Raw genomic sequence first — 16,304 nt, 5'->3', positions numbered from 1 at the left:
CTCGTTCGATCCCCAGGGTTTCCGCCAACTCTCGTCTGCATTCCAAGGTCTCCAGATCCAGTTCCTTCACCTTCTCAGGATATCTCAAGCGGGTAGTCTCCCTAGACTTCTTTTCTCTCCTGCCATCTGCCACCACCACGGAGGACATCGCCGAGGCCGGAGGTGTTGATGACTCTACCTCCTCCGACTCCATTGGTGTGGCACTCTGCAATCGGGTCTGATTGCTCCTCGAGCTATCTCTAGTATCAACTCTCGCTCCCAATCGACCAGCCAAGGCCCTCGAGGCAAGGAATGGTGGGTTGGGAGGTGGCCCTAAAGTGAATTGGGCTGTCTCCAGCAGGTCCGCTTCTAGCGTGTTTATGTGTTCCTGGAAGACGTCGTTCAGCCACTCAGCTCCCCTTGGCCTATCGAAATGGATTCCATCTTTCGAGGTGTCTTCAGGGAATCCCTTGTTCTCCATGCGTTCTGCAACGTCCAACAGCCTGAGAGGAAGCACACTGTTTCGGTGTATTTCTCGGATCGCCTTGTTCAGGCTCCGCACCCTCTGGTTCATCTCTAGGGAGTGTTGATCAAACATCATGTTATAGGGGACCGTGCATATCGTCAGCAGGATGGGATCCATTTGGATCCTCAGCTCCTCAAGAAGGCAACTCATCTTGTCGCACAGCCTCGTCACTTTCCTTGCTTCTCCTCTCGACACGTCGTTGGTCCCAACCATCAAGGTGACTGTGTAAACTTTGGTCATTCCTAGCATGTCCAGAGTTGCCAACATCTGTGGCGTAGCAGCTCCAGCGAAACTCAAGACTCCCGTCTGCCAATGTGACCGGATCTGGGTCAACACCCGCACCAGGCTGTCCCCTATAATCAGGTGAACCGCACCCTCTGGCACACGAGGTGGCGCTAGATACTGCACCCAGGCTGCGTCGTGGAAGCAGTCCCTCCTGGCTTGCTGTTCCGCATTCCAGTCCAGCCGACTATGCTTGTGGTAGTTCCCCTCTGTGTTCTTCTTGTAGCTCGCGATCACGACGTTTCTGACCGGCTGTTCCCTCCAAGTCAGGGGAAGCTCTGGCCTTGTCGTTCTTTCACGACTCTGCTGCTGCAACTTCTCACCCAACTCCTTCAGGCGCGATGAGGCGCCACTCACCTGACTGCCGCTCGAGGTCGAGGTTGGTGTATATCCTGGTAACACCACATCCATCAGAGGACGTACAGGTTGGGTCTCTAGATTGCGCAAGGAGGGCGTCGCGTCATTCGGTATCCAGACCTCCAACCCTTCACTCATGTGTTCCCTGGCCTCGCGGTCAAGGTTGAACCGTCCTCTAGCCCTGGGAGCTTCATCCACCTCCATGCGCGACTCTGGCCTTGAGCTTGTCACCACTCGTTCGTTTGACCTGGCTCCCTTTTGTGCGTCAAGCTCGCGTTGTCGTTGTTCTATCCTTTCCAACTCCGACTTTAGTTGATCGCGATTCGCGGCGTTCTCCCGCACCTTTAGCTCCTGCTGATGTTCCGCCCTTAGCATCTCAAGTAACTTCAACGTCTGATCTCGCTCGTCGACTGCCTGGTCTCTCTCCAGCTGAAGCTTCTCCCTATCCAACTTCGCCTGATCCCGATCGAGATTCGCCTTATTCCTTTCCTTCAGCGCCTTCTCAAGCTCTCTCTTTAGGACTCCCAGCTCCGGATATGCCTCGGTCGTCTGTTGCGCTCGCGACATCGATGGCACCTTACTCGAGCTCTGGCCCGTGGATCTGGCTGTTGGCCTCGTCGGTAGCGGGAACTCTCCTGCGCCGTGTTCGGTGTTGTTACTCAGGCCAGGATTTCTTGCCAAGTCAAAGCCCCTTACTCCTCCATCCGCATTCCAAGACAACCATCTGGTCTGTGCTCGATTTGATATGCCCTCGGTGGTGTAGCCGACGATCAAGACAGCCTCCGTCGCAGACTCCCTGCACTCGCCCTGGTCCTCCAACTGGAGGATCGCATTCAACATCACCGCCATTCTCTCGTCGATCTGGGTGTGGTCCAGGTCCCTCAAGCGTCTGTACAGCTCGTCAAGAGTGGGCCTCTGCAGAGCCGTGGGCATAGAGTTCCAGAATCGGTCTGCCATTCTTTATAACTTCGGGATGTGTGTAGATAGGTGTCAACCAGCTCAAGAATTACCTTACCAACTCAAGTATTACCTTACCAACTCAAGTATTACCCAATTCAAGAAATCTCTAGAAATCTTCTCTTCAAGCACTTGCTGTAGATCCGGATTGTCGCGTGTTCAATCAAGATTCTCTTTTTCTGTTTCTCGCTTGAGTGTAGTTGGATATTCAACTTTGTTTTTCAAACTTGATCTGAAAACATAAAGCTCATTAAAACTTAGTATGTCACGTTCCTGACCTAGAGACCCCCCTTTTACCCATATGATTAAAATCCTATCATTCACATATCACTTAAAACAATTCGATTGGATTTCCCTTAAGAACATGCAGATTCATTTTATGTTTTAGCACCATCAATTCTTTCTTTTAAAATTCAATTGTCATGCCAATCACATCTTAAGATCCCTTTACCTGCGCCGCACCCCAGTACCTAACTCAAGACTCCTCCCTCACACCCGACTCGATACCTCCATGTACCCGACTCAGGCGATGCTCAAGTAGTACTTCTTGTGAAGATGCACCATTATCTCGGTTTCTGCAAAGACCACATGTAGGATAGCATACAATTCCCTCGAGCTCAGTTTGCCCCTGTTTGGGTCGTACACCGGCATCGAGACCTCCACTATTCCTCTTTCAATCATGAAGTCACGTAGTCTTGTCAGTGCCAATATCACGTGTTCGGGATCAATTGTGTTTCTGTCGTTGACTCTCGTTACTAGGAAGCAGAGGTATTTGCCCGGGACTTGTGCCACTGACGGTGGAAGCGCTGCTATGCCTCCCAGTCCTGGCCTCTGTCTGAACAGAAACTCTACGTTCTGGTACTCTCTTTTGAAGTCAGCCTCCAATCTTGATTTGAAACTCATGTCCGCCGTGATGCAGATCGCGCTGGTCCTGTTTGACAGGATGAAGTCGCTATCCGTTATCATGATGTTCTCTGAGTATTCATTGGGTATCTCGAATTTCGTTTTGAAATTCCTTCCTATGGTAGGCTCTGGTTCTTCTTCCTCCAGTTCCAATCCGCTTGTTTCCCTCACTTCCTTGAGCTTCTTTATCATCAAATTTTCGGTGTGGGTAAGTCCTACCCCCACTCCCCGGACAAAATATTTATCGACGTCCCCGTCGATGTAGTCGGGTCTGAATTGTCCTTGGGGATGTCCAGTGGCCTGTCTGTTGCTGTCCATCCGAAAAGAGGGTCCTCTGTCTTCATGTAATTTGCTGCTGATACATCGATTTGCTGAATGCTTTGTCCTTCGCGGCTCTCGTCTTTGACATCACGCATCCACTCTAGAATCCTCAAGTTCGAGTTCTCCCTCCTTTCTATTTCACTCTGCTCGAGATCCGTCTCCAATTCTGGCGTCGAGTAATCATCCTGCGGATAATGTCCACCATCGTCAATCACTTGCCATTCCTCTTCGGCCTCCAGTTCGCCTGCGCTTAGTAGTTCATCGCCCAACTTGTCTGGCTGTATCTTATCGATCAAGAAGTCATCCCCGTACCTATTGTACCTCATACCTGTTCGTTTACGATTGCCCGTCCTGGTTTCCGGTGGTGTTGGTCGATCCGGTTCCATCCACTTCGGTACCTCGTTTTGCTCGGGATCGTTCCAGTCTTCTTCTACAAATGAACCTGCATCCGACTCCACTTCTATCTTTTCGTTGTCGTCCAAACTCAAGTTCTCATTACCATCATTTTTCTCTCTAGTGCCTTTCTCATTCACTTCGCACGCTGGTTCCACCACCAGGTACTCAAGACCTTCCATGTCTTTTGGCAGGCACCAGTCCTCCGGAGACGGAATGTGAGGCTTCAGATTTTCGTAATGTGCTGCTCGCCCTGTACTCAAGCGATAGAACCTTCCTTGTTGATGTACTTCCGTAATCATGAACGGTCCTCTCCATTTCTTGAGTAGTTTCTTTGTTCCCTTGGGCGGTATGACATTTTGGAAAACCCACACGTATTGGCCCACTTCGTATGGCTTTGCTCTTAGTATCTTTTCGTCATATTTCTTGCGTTGCCTCATTTGCGCTTGCGCCGTGTTTCTCCGACATAGCTCGTTTAGCTCTTGTTGTCTTTTGATCGCTTCCTTCACGTATGCTTGAGGTGACGTCCTCTTCCCCTCGTACTCCGGGTAGAAGAATGTTAGAGGCATTGCCCTTTCCCTGCCTGTCAACATCATGAAAGGACTGATACCCGTCGTTGAGTGCTGAGTACTATTATAGGCTCCTACTACTTGTGGCAGGTATTTGTCCCAGTCCGTCATGTATCTCGAGCAGTACACCCTGAGCATGTTGACCAGTGTCCTGTTCTGTCTCTCTACCAACCCATTGGTCTGTGGATGATAGGTCGTCGAGTGTGCTTGAGCAATGTGTGATCTCTTCATCAATTCTTTTGTCAAGTCCCCCACAAAAGCCTTGCCGTTGTCTGACTGGAAAGTCATTGGACAACCATATCGCGATATCCAATGCGTTATCAGGTGATCACATGTCTCCTCTGCTGAGGCTGTCTGGCACGGAACCGCTTCCGCCAACTTGGTGAAGTGATCTATTATAACTAGTATTTGGTTATAACCCGACTCCGTCATGCAGATTTTCTGATGGTCTATCTGCACCACTTCATTGAATTCCGAACTCTCGACAGACTTGAGGGGAAACTTCATCTTCCTTGGGTCTTTTACTTGAAGGCATGCTAGGCAGGCATTCACCCACCTCTCGCAAGCTTTTCTCATTCCCGGCCAGTCAAACCTGTGAAGTATCCTTTGTTGTACTTTATCTATCCCCTGATGGCCCATCTGGTCGTGTGATCTGAAAAGCACTTCCGTTTGGTACAGTTGTGGTAGTATGATGAGGTTGTGTTTGTGTAATATTTTTTCCTCATCTCTTCTCTTGCACGCTACCACCCCTTCAGCTGTGTGATACAGTAAATCTCTCTTTTCTTTGTAGAACTGGCTCAAGATCTTGTAGCTGTCTTCCTCAAGTTCCCCCTTCTCCTTGACTCCCGAATGGATCCATTTGGAGAGGTTACTTGTCATTTTGTCATTCCTCTGGGCCCTTATTAGGTCAGACAGCCTGTATCTCGCCTTAACGTGCTCCTTTAGCGCCATGATCTGTCCATTCATCTCACCAGGGTTGTGGATGTCATCGCTCAGTTTCACACATATCATCCTTTTCACGATTTTCATGTCGTCTTCTGGTACCAGATTCGTTCTGACGTTTGAGTTGCACGATAGTTCCCTTAGTGGTTTTCTTGAAACTGCTATTTTCTCGAGCTCTTCACCACCTCGTACCTCTTGTGTTTCCAGATTGTACGTCCCTGAAGATGGATCCGTCTGTAATTCCCTGTCGTGCTGTCTTATCTTCTCTTCCGCCAGTATCATGCATAGACTGTCTTGGTCTTCGCTGCTCTCATCCGAGTCTTCATCCCATTCTTCACGCTCCCCGGACAATTTCCCTTCTCCGGTTTCGTCTTCTTCCATGAATCTGGACCACTCCCCGGACTCTTGATCTAGTCCCAGGTGTTCAACTTCTTCTCTGAATGTTACTTTCTTATCCCTGACTTTTGTCTGCTCCAGAATTTTGTCGGGGATTTTTTCAACTAGTGATCGCACAACTTCCTTGCTATCAGTGATGCTTCCTTTTGAGACGTCAGTATTGTTCACTGTTTCTTCTCTCCGAAGTATGGTTAGTTCCGGTGCCTCCTGACCTTTCCCTTGGATCACGGGCTTGTCATCTGATAGTTTCTCAAGCAACCTCATTAAGTCTTCATCTATTCGGACCGTTCCCTCCTCTACCTGGATGAGATCATAACCTTTTGCCTTGAGTGTTTCCCTCACGATCTTGGACTTGAGCATTATTCCTACCGGAATCCCTCTGCTTCTCTGCAAGATGGTCTTTTCAAGAGGCTCTTTCGGCAATTCGGGATGATCTTCAATCGGTTTGCCTGATTTGTCCAGCCATCTCGTGAGTGGAAGACTGTCGTACGTTTCTTTGTCCATAAAGGAGAAGCCGTCTTTGATCTCAGGTCTGTCCGCCTCTCTTTGTTCTTGCCTCTCGTAGAACTCCGTCTTCTTACTCAAGCTGTCAGCATTTTGATGTTTATCTCGTGTTCTGTGCTCAATTATCATGTTGTATCCATCCAAGCGAACTATCCACCTCCCAATATAGCTCTGGTCCATTGAGTACGTTTTCAGCCAGCTTAGTGCTCGGTTGTCGACTCGCAGCTTGAAGGGCTCACTGCCTAGGTATGCTCTGTATTTTTCGACAAAGGTGACCACCGCGAACATCTCTGCTTTCGGTGCTCCGTACTTCATTTCTGTGTCACTTAGGACCTTGCTCCCGTATGCTATTGGTCTCAAGACTGTCTTCCCATTCCATTCTTGTTCTTGATGGAGAATCCCAGAAATAGCGACTACTGACGCGTCCGTGTCTAGCACGTACATCCCCTTCTCTGTCGGCATACCCAGTACTGGTGCCTCACACAGCTCTTTCTTTATCCTCTGGAATGACTCTTCTGCCGCGTTGTTCCACGTGAACTTCTTGCCCTTATGTCTCATTAGTTGTTGCATCGGGTATACCTTGTCCGCATAGCCCTTGATGAATTCTCTATAATAGTTGGCGAAACCCAGGAAGCTCATCAGCTGGTGCTCCGTCTTCGGTGATTTCCAGGTTAGGACTGCTTCCACGGCGTCCGGATCAGGTCTGATACCGTGCTTATCTACCATCCTGCCCAAGTATTTAATCGAGTCCTTGAGTATCTCGCACTTTGATGGTTTACACTTCAGCCCCGATCTTTTCATGCACGCGAACACCTCGTCAAGCCTCTCGATGTGGTCTTCTAGTGTCGGCGTTGCTATTACCACGTCGTCCACGTAGCACATTACCAGGTTGCCGTACTTCTTCGTCACGCCTATCAACGCGTGTGCCATCAGCCGCTGAAACGTGGCTGTTGCATTGCAGAGTCCAAACGGCATCCGTTTCCATTGAAACAGACCCAACTCGCAGGCGAACCCTGTCTTGTCCCTGTCTTGCTTCCTTAATGGTACCTGCCAAAAGGCCGAGCCTAAATCAAGAGTCGTAAAAAATTTCGCATCACCTAACTTCGAGAGGCTCTCATCAATTCTAGGTATGGGATAGGCATCCTTCACCGTGACGGAGTTCAGGTATCGAAAGTCACAACAAAACCTTAACTGGTCGCCTTTCTTTTTGGCCATCACTACTCCACACGCCCACGGTGACTTGGATGGTTCTATCATGTCATACTCTAGTAACGTTTCGATTTCTTTTCTACACGCGTCCGATTTGTGTGGGGTCATGCGCCTCGCCCCCTCCCTGTGTGGCACCGCGTTTTCCTCAAGTTCTATTTCATGTTCAACAAAATTACAACACCCGATATCCGCCTTATGCCTTGAAAAAACCTCCTCGTTCCGCTCTAGTACGTCCTTGATAGCTTCGAGCTGTTCATCTTTCAGTTTGCCCCTTAAATGTTCAATCTCCGGCAGAACCGGTTTATCAGTTTGCATTTCATCTAGCGTGGGTCGCTCTGGAAAGTTCGAACAGCTCGAAAGCCCATCGTCCGTTTCTGACTTAAGTGATTTGATAAGACCTGAAGAATCTTTTATTCTCTGCAATCGTCTCAAGATACAAATTTTGTCCCTGTGGTTGGGACAATCAACAACTTCATTTTGTTTTGAGTTTTCAATTGTTTCATATCGAGTTTTAACCGGTAAAGCATATCCCAGCTTCCTGCCTCTCTGTATCGTGATCGGTATATCAAGGGTATTCAACAAGACACTGACGCAGAGGCCGCTCTTCGTTATCGAAAATGATCTTCCTAAAACAGCAGCGCTTTGACTATTAGGATTTGGAACTATACACACTTGCTTGTTGTCACTTAGTTCATTATAATTTTTCATCCTCAAGCTTACGATTGCCGCTTCATTAGCTTTTAACCTCACTCTCCTACTCAAGAATACCGGTGCTTTGTTCTCATTTGCCATTATTAAATTTACCGGTTTGATTGCGTACCTCCTATCCGGGTTCCGTATCCTGAACATTGCATTATTTAGATCTATCGTTACGTCGAAATTCCTGATGAAGTCTCTGCCCAAAATGAATTGGTCAGATTCATCTAGGTTTTCTACCACGATGAAGCTCATCCACAGGTTACGTTCCCCCAAATTGAGGGCTATTATCGGCGTCCTGCCCAGCACCCGTAGGGCCCCTTTGTTTGCAGCTGACAGCCGTATTCTCGAGTCTATCAAGTCACCTTTGTCAAAGCCCATCTTTTCCCATGTTTCGATTGGTATGACGCTCAAGACTGCTCCCGTGTCAAGTAATCCACGCAACTGAGTCTTTTTGCCATTTATGTCTAGCACGTGCCCTGTCACGTCTGCTTCCGTCCCGATGTGCATTGCATCTTCTTCAAGCATGGCACAGTGTCCGATCGATCTTACTTTCAACTCTTCTTTCCCTACATAGATTTGTCCAATTAGGTCTTCGTCGCATGTTATCATCGTCTTGGTATAGATGTTGATTCCATCTATATTTAGCATGACCTCGTGTGGACCATAAGCTTCAGTGTACCTATTATCAACACGTACCGATTTGCTGCCCCCTCTCGTGAGTAGTGCCCTGAGCGCTCTAGAAGTCGTTTGTGGACTTATTCCACTCAAGTAGTCTGCATACACGTCAATGTGCATTATCGTCTGGTCGCTCGGCTCGCTCAAGTTTCTGGTTACCTCGTGTCCGCCCACTGTGATTATCGACATTATTCTTGCTCCGATTTTCGATAATCCAAAAGGTTTACCTGTCACCATTTTCACGGTGTTACAATTCCCGGTCTTCATTGAGCCCGTTCTAGCCTCTGGTATTGAGTTCGATCCGGTTAATGCTCCGTTAAAATTCTGTCTTTCGATCTCCAACTTTAGTCGTTGCTCTATTTCTTTCGCAGCCAGATCTTGTTTCACTTTGGCAATTGCTTCCGTCGCCGCTTTCTCATAATTTATCTCTAGAGAGCTTCCGGCCGCGGACTCTAACGCACCACTAACATGTGTAACAGCTTTCACTGTCTTCGTCGGCAATTCGGTGTTTGGTGCCCCCAAGTTCCTAGATTCAAACTCGTTTTGCCTGTTCCGCTGATTCTGCACCGCCGCTAATGCCAACTTATGTTTGGGGTGATTCTGGTCCTTGACCGCTTCCCAGAACAAGGGACAATCCATTCTGAAGTGCCCCTCCTGGTTACAGAAGAAGCATCTGGCGCCTATCTTGATGATCAAGCCATTATAGTACTCGTGTTCCTCCATCTGGCTCATATCCTCTTCATCCGGTGCATAACCTAGGCTCTTCATGCCTTGTTTGTACGTTGTGCAGTCAGCCACATGATGATCCGCTGACCCGCAGTTCGCGCATGATCTGCGCTTGTCCATATCATCTCTAGGTTTGTACCATGATGACCTCTGGGGTTGGCTTCCCCCTTGCGTGTTCCTGTTTTCGGAATATGAGTACTTCTTAGGTTTCATCAGCATGTATTCTCTTGATTTCTGTCTCATTTCTTCTGGGGTGGGTGCGCTGTCCTTCGACAATGTGTAGTATGTTGCTAACATTGTCCTTAAGTCATCACTTTTCACCCCATCGATGAACTTCGAGGCAATGCTAAAGTTCCGTCTATTTGTCGACTCCTCTGGGTCACTCCTCCTTCTCAAGCTCTCGAGGTCATCTAGGAACCGATCTATTGACTCGTCGTCCCTCTGCCTTCTCTTTTCAAATCGCATCATCGCTTGGTGACCCTTCATGCCTGACCCGAACCGATTCAGCAATATCTCGAAGATCTTGTCCGCGGTGTCGCGTTCTTCCTCCTTCTTTGCGACCACGCATTTTAATGCCGTTCCTTCCAAGTTGCTCAGTATGGCTGTACATGCTTGTCTTTCGTCACTCAAGTTATCTTGTTCTAGATGTAATCTCATCACTTCCACCCAAGTGTCAATGCATCCATCGGAGTCGTCCTTGAATTCTTTTGGCTTCTTGAATGTCTTTCTTGATTTTCCCTCTCTCCTGTCGCTCGAGTCAGTGTTCCTCGTGGCGAAGGCCTCTAGAGTCCTGTTCATCATCTCCCAAGTGCTGGCCCATGTCATAGCATCCGGTCCTGTGTTGCTGTTAGCTGTTGAATCTCCCGGAGCAGTCGTTGTATTCGACGTTCCATTCTTCATTATTGTTTTCGCAGCTGTTGGTGCTATGCTTATCGCATCCCTGGTTAAGGGCAACGGTGTCGATTGTCGTTTGTTCCTTTGTGGTTCTGCAAAGTCAACTCTGGTGCCTTGCGTACGATCCGCTGCCGGTCTTTCTTGTGGAGTAGAACCTCTCAAGATTGCATCCAACTTTGCCTGTATTTCACACGAACTCTCGGCTTGACTCCTGCTCATTGTGTCCATTCTCCTTTCCAGGCTCCCTAATTGGCTGTTGACATCATCATATCGGTTCTTCAACTGTTGCATGTCTGTTTTGATGTTCTTTTCTCGTTCTTCATTGGTGGCTTCTACCTTATCTGACATTTCCTTGAGTCTCTCATCTGTTGCCTTAGCTAGGTTAAAATAACTGTCTAGATACTCGTGCTTGTTGTATCTTATCTCCTTTTTTATCACCTCTCTGTCTTCTTCACTGTGCTTAAGTCTTTTGTCAATCTGATTTAATTTCGCCAACAAGTCACCCAGCTCAATGTTAGTCTCTTCATGGTCAGCTGTCGGTCTCTCTTCGGCCGTAGCCTCTGCTTTAGCTTGTTCCTCTCTTGGATTGGCTTCTGAGGTCTTCGTGCTCACTGTCCCAAACGTTCGTGCTCTTTCTGCTTTTGGTTCTTCAGTCACGTTTTCTTTTGTTTTTATTCCGAACATTATTCCCAATTTTTCCGTAAAAGATGTCCTCTTTACTTGAGAGTCTTCTTTCACCGTTTCTTCGGTGTTGCCTATTGCATCTTCCGCGTCATCTATCGGTGAGAACTCTATGGGTTTCTGGTTCGGTTCCTCTGCATTGGGCATTGGAGTTGACTCTGTCGCCATCTTCCTTGTTTCATCCACACTTTGATCGGGTGTCTCTAGATCAATCTCGATGGTGGGTTCTACTCGCTCCCCTTCCGTGCCCTCTTTCGCCCTGTTCTCCGCTGTACTCCTTGTGCTGACCATGTTAACTGAAAAGTTCGTCTTCGTTATCTTTGGGCCCGTTGATGTCGTTCCGCGCAGCGATGAATTATATTTCGTGTTTGATCCACTTGACCTTTTTTCGAGCACCGGTACCCTACTCCGCCTCATTATTTCTATTTACAACTGCTTCTATTTACAATTTTATTATATACACGATTCTATTCTAAGGGTAAAAAAAAATATTTTTTGTGGTAACAAATTCTGTACAACGTGTTAAAAACCTTATCCAATTCTCTTTCTAAAACCTCCGAAAAATTTTCCTTAATTTGGTCTTAACCCTACCTATTTCGATTTGTCTTATTCTGTCTTAAAACGCACTCGTTGTAATTTGACTTCAATTTCTATACCGTCCCAAGACTATTCGTCACTATCACAGTACTCTCCGTTAGTGTCCTAAGACCCTTGTACCAAGACCACTGTTCCAAGACTACTGTCCCAAGACTAGTGTCCCAAGACTACTGTCCCAAGACCAGTGTCCCAAGGCTAGTGTCCCAAGACTACTGTCCCAAGGCTAGTGTCCCAAGGCTAGTGTCCCAAGACTACTGTCCCAAGGGTAGTGTCCCAAGACCAGTGTCCCAAGACTACTGTCCCAAGACTAGTGTCCCAAGGCTAGTGTCCCAAGACTACTGTCCCAAGACTAGTGTCCCAAGGGTAGTGTCCCAAGACCAGTGTCCCAAGGCTGGTGTCCCAAGACTAGTGTCCCAAGATTAGTGTCCCAAGGGTAGTGTCCCAAGACCAGTGTCCCAAGGCTGGTGTCCCAAGACTAGTGTCCCAAGACTAGTGTCCCAAGACCACTGTCCCAAGACTGTCCCAAGACCATTGTCCCAAGACCACTGTCCCAAGACCCCTGTCCCAAGACCCTGTCCCAAGACCACTGTCCCAAGACCCTGTCCCAAGACCCTGTCCCAAGACCCTGTCCCAAGACCACTGTCCCAAGACCACTGTCCCAAGACCCTGTCCCAAGACCCTGTCCCAAGACCACTGTCCCAAGACCACTGTCCCAACACCCTGTCCCAAGACCACTGTCCCAAGACCACTGTCCCAAGACCCTGTCCCAAGACCACTGTCCCAAGACCCTGTCCCAAGACCACTGTCCCAAGACCCTGTCCCAAGACCACTATCCCAAGACTGCTCTGTCCCAAGACTTCTTCGGTCTTGTCCCAATACTCGTCACGGAGTGTCTTCCTCGTTGTAGGGTCTTCTTGAACCACCGTACCTTGTACCACCACTCAAGCTCTAGTAAAATTTTCCCAAAAACCCTCTCTTAAAAGCCAAATGCTGACCCCCCTCTTCTTTTTGGTTGTTTCTATTTCAATGTAGGTGCGCAGGTATCTTGTGATCACCTGTTCGTATAAAACCAAACACAAATCCTCAATAAAATGCAACAAAAATTTTAAGTAAGAAAAATAATAAAAACAGAAAAATGAGCCCACCTAAAATTTAAAGGTGACCAATGTCTACCTTTCGTCTAAAAAAAAAAATTGTCTGGTACCTAATTGCCACGCGTTTTCCTCCCCCCACTAGTGATCTTATGGGGTATCACAAAAGCTGTCTATATCCGGTCCCCCCTACCAAACCAACCAGCGTACCAGTCTTAACTCGAGTTGAATTTTGGATCTCCACCTAATATTACCAACGCGTGTTAATTTCTAATGTAACTAAGTCAACGATGTCGACTAATTAGTTACTCTAATTTCCCCCTTTTTACAATTTACAACCGCCAACCTCTAACTTAACCAGTCCCCCTTCTAACCTCCCCCCTTTCTAGCCCCCCTTCTTAAGCCTAAAAATTACTTTAAGCGCCGGGTGCTAAACCTCTCAAGAGAAAACCGTAGACCTGTTTCCAGGCCTGCTCAAGTAAAAACGTTCCTCAAAACTGGGGGATTTCGCTTATCCAATTTTACACTTATCTCCTATAATGTAATGTGGATTCTAACGATACCCGTTCTGCCCAACTTGAGAACTCGAGAATTGCCAAATCCCTCTTGGCTGCTTTCCCACTCGACTGGTCACCTGTTCCAGTCCAGTCTCCTATTGGTTCAGCTAAGTGTCCCTGAACCACTTTCCCACTCGGCTGGTCACCTCTTCCAATCAAGTCTCCTATTGGTTCAGCTCAAGTGTCCCTGAACCACTTTCCCACTCGGCTGGTCACCTCTTCCAGTCAAGTCTCCTATTGGTCCAGCTAAGTTCCAAGCTATCTGAAAACCCTTGACAACGCCCCACTTCGGGCACTTTATTCAGTTTACTGGTTTAAATTGCTAGGTTGATCGAAACGATCGAACTTGTAAAACAGTATGGGTATACTATTTAATTAATATAAAGGTTTGATCCAACTAATCTGGTGTCAAAGTCACTGTCTTTTTTCGTTTTATGGTTTTTGTTCCTTTTTCTATTCTTTTTTGGTTTTTGTTTTGCTTTCTGTCTTTTTGCTCGTGTTTTTGTCCCCCTAGTTGCCCCCCTTTACTCGGTTAGCTAAGCCTCGTTCGGAGAGCGTACCAGGAAATTTTCTCGAGTTTTCTTAAAAAGCTATCACGGTACAACCGGAAGGTTTGCACGTTCCTGTCGAACCGTACCGCCGGTACTCTAGAATGGGCATTCAGCCCGAAGCTGTCTCAAGTAGGTTCGACTCCGTAGTCTTGATGTCGTAAACACCCAGGAGCGCCATAAAAACACTATGTAACATTCGTCTACTACAGTCACACATGAGGCTTAATAAAAAATAGGCCCTATAACCACTGGCTCAAGGGTCAGGGACACTATCTCTTGTGTTTTTCTACCTCAAGAACGGTCGGAGCCAGTTCGGTTCGCTTGTGACATGAGACTACGACCCGTTACAGCTTAAAGGCTACTACTAAAATATCCCCCCACTCTAGAATTAGAAACGTCCCCATACTTAGGTCTCTAGATACCCAAAATACATGAACGCCGTTAAAAACCGGGTTGGAACAATCCGTTAAGTTACTTTTTATTAGACAGTGTAACTTTGATCCATTTCAGATGGATCAACCTAAAACTCGCCTTACCTCAACATAACAATCGTAAAACACACTCTAGAAATTTAAATTAAGGACTCACATGTTGATGCGCTCAAGAACCAGGAAGTAATTAAATGGGTGAGCAACTCTAGAATTAACTAAGGTAACTAGATAAGTTCAATGTTTATCAGTTTGAATGGTAAGGGTAAGTTTGAACTCAAGAACGAAGTTTTATGTGGACCATTGGGACACTCAAGCTGTCCACCTTTCCGTCGAAGGTTCACTCTGGTCCAGTTCGAATGATTACTCTCTCGGGAATACTCTGTCTTCTATTTCAGATAGGACAGCTCTACTCTTGTTCACTATGATGGAAATTGCGAATAGCAATTTCCCACTCGTTTTTATCTGACAACTTTCCCGCAATTGTTCTAAAATTGTTCTCTTTTCTTTTTCTGATTTTCAGTTATCGCGAGAAAATCGTGCATGACATGTTCCATTCGAAATTTTGAAAAATTAAATTTCACTACAAAATCAAGTGTTTTCTGCTCTTCTCAAGGTCAAACTTCCAATTATGACCGACTGGCACATTTCGTGAATACAAAAAGTTAATTTATACTTTTTTCCTGAATGAAAATTTCCACCCACACGCCATCTGAAGTCTAAAATGACATTTTTTGTGTCTTTCAACGCAAAATATGCAATAATTAGTTTGCGTCAGTTATATGCAGAATGATTTACTAAAACAGACGGTTTTTTTTGCTGCCTACGTTACGAGTTAAAGTTAACGAGGAGTTTTGCGCGCATTAATAATTTCAAGTTGGTCAAAACGGGGCTTTTCAAAGCCTTTTATCTTCATGAAAAACAATCAAAGGTAAAAACATTGCTTCAAATTGATCTTAAGGCTTTCTTACCATATAGATTGCATAAATGTTTCGTCAGAAACTGCTAATTAAAAAAGCTAAATTTGTCTGGAAAAAACTTTCAAAAGTTGAAACTTTAGGGCTGCTGCTCTAATTTCAATTATTTTTCCTGTTTTAAATCTCTTTTTTTTATTTTGAATTTTTTGAAATTGTTTTTAAAGTGCTTTGTTTTTCTATGTGCAAGTTTTTGCATTTTCTACTTAGATCAATCAACAATTTTTCGTTGGAGTTTTACGTGAGTAACAAAATTTTCATTAAAAAACAACACTCAACACTCCGCTCAAATAATTGTATAAGCCTCAATCTCTCCATACAAAATCTTATTTGAAGCATATTCAAAAGAATTTAGATCTACCAAATTGCTTAGCATTTATCATTCTTTTAATTTAATAATATTTGATTACATAATATTATCAAAAATAACTTTCGTAAGTATTATTGTCTCCTTTTTTGAGAAAAAATTACTTTTCGAATAATTCTTATTTAAATTGCTTGTTATTTTTCAAAAAACCAATTGCGTATAGATATATTGAAAAATCTCGAATCTTGATATTTCAGGAACTTACTTTTTCAGATCAGGCAAGTTTTATGCAGATCAGCTGATATTGTTGCTCTTTGTTTTTTACCTTGCATAAATGAATCCAAACCAATAGATGATGCTTTTTACATTTAATCAAAATCAAAATTGCAGCGAGATTGCCAGTACCCGGGTTGACTAAAACTTCTGATCATACAATTTCATACTATGGACAAAAAAAACTAATCATACAGTTTCATACAATTCCATAGAGTAAAAAAAAAACATTGTATAGAGATCACATGATAAGCATTTTTTCCATACAAGGGAACTAAATGGTTAACACTTCTGCCACTTGGGAGTTCTATGACAAGAGTTTTTTTCTTTGTAACTTTTTCGTGTTTGGAGTTATATTTGAGTCCTTTTTTTTTACAAATGAGGTTAAAAGGCACTGAATTGCAGATATAGCAGATGCTAATGCCAATTCAGATAAAAATTGAATTTAACTTGAAATTATAATTCAAAAATTATAACTGAAAAAGTAATTACTGAAAAAATTTGAAAATTTAG

General features: G+C 45.5%; 3 protein-coding genes across 4 annotated transcripts in view; 2 read left to right on the top strand and 1 right to left on the bottom strand.

The window, feature by feature from the left end:
- LOC134841795 (DNA replication complex GINS protein SLD5-like) overlaps window positions 1-16,304 on the top strand; it is a 493,875-nt gene that overhangs the window by 13,930 nt on the left and 463,641 nt on the right. The gene's annotated exons all lie outside the window — the stretch shown is intronic.
- LOC134841707 (uncharacterized) overlaps window positions 1-16,304 on the bottom strand; it is a 343,993-nt gene that overhangs the window by 164,534 nt on the left and 163,155 nt on the right. The gene's annotated exons all lie outside the window — the stretch shown is intronic.
- The window catches only part of LOC134841722 (cGMP-dependent protein kinase 1-like), a 73,299-nt gene continuing 72,065 nt past the window's right edge, over window positions 15,071-16,304 (top strand). The window contains exon 1 of the mRNA XM_063857778.1: window positions 15,071-15,168. The gene's annotated coding sequence lies outside the window, so the exon portion shown is untranslated. The remainder of the gene's footprint in view (window positions 15,169-16,304) is intronic.

This window comes from Symsagittifera roscoffensis, chromosome 1 (assembly GCF_963678635.1).
Source record: "Symsagittifera roscoffensis chromosome 1, txSymRosc1.1, whole genome shotgun sequence".
Classification (NCBI taxonomy): Eukaryota; Metazoa; Xenacoelomorpha; order Acoela; family Convolutidae; genus Symsagittifera; species Symsagittifera roscoffensis.
Note: the sequence above shows the minus strand (reverse complement) of the source record. Positions and strands in the feature narration are given on the sequence as shown.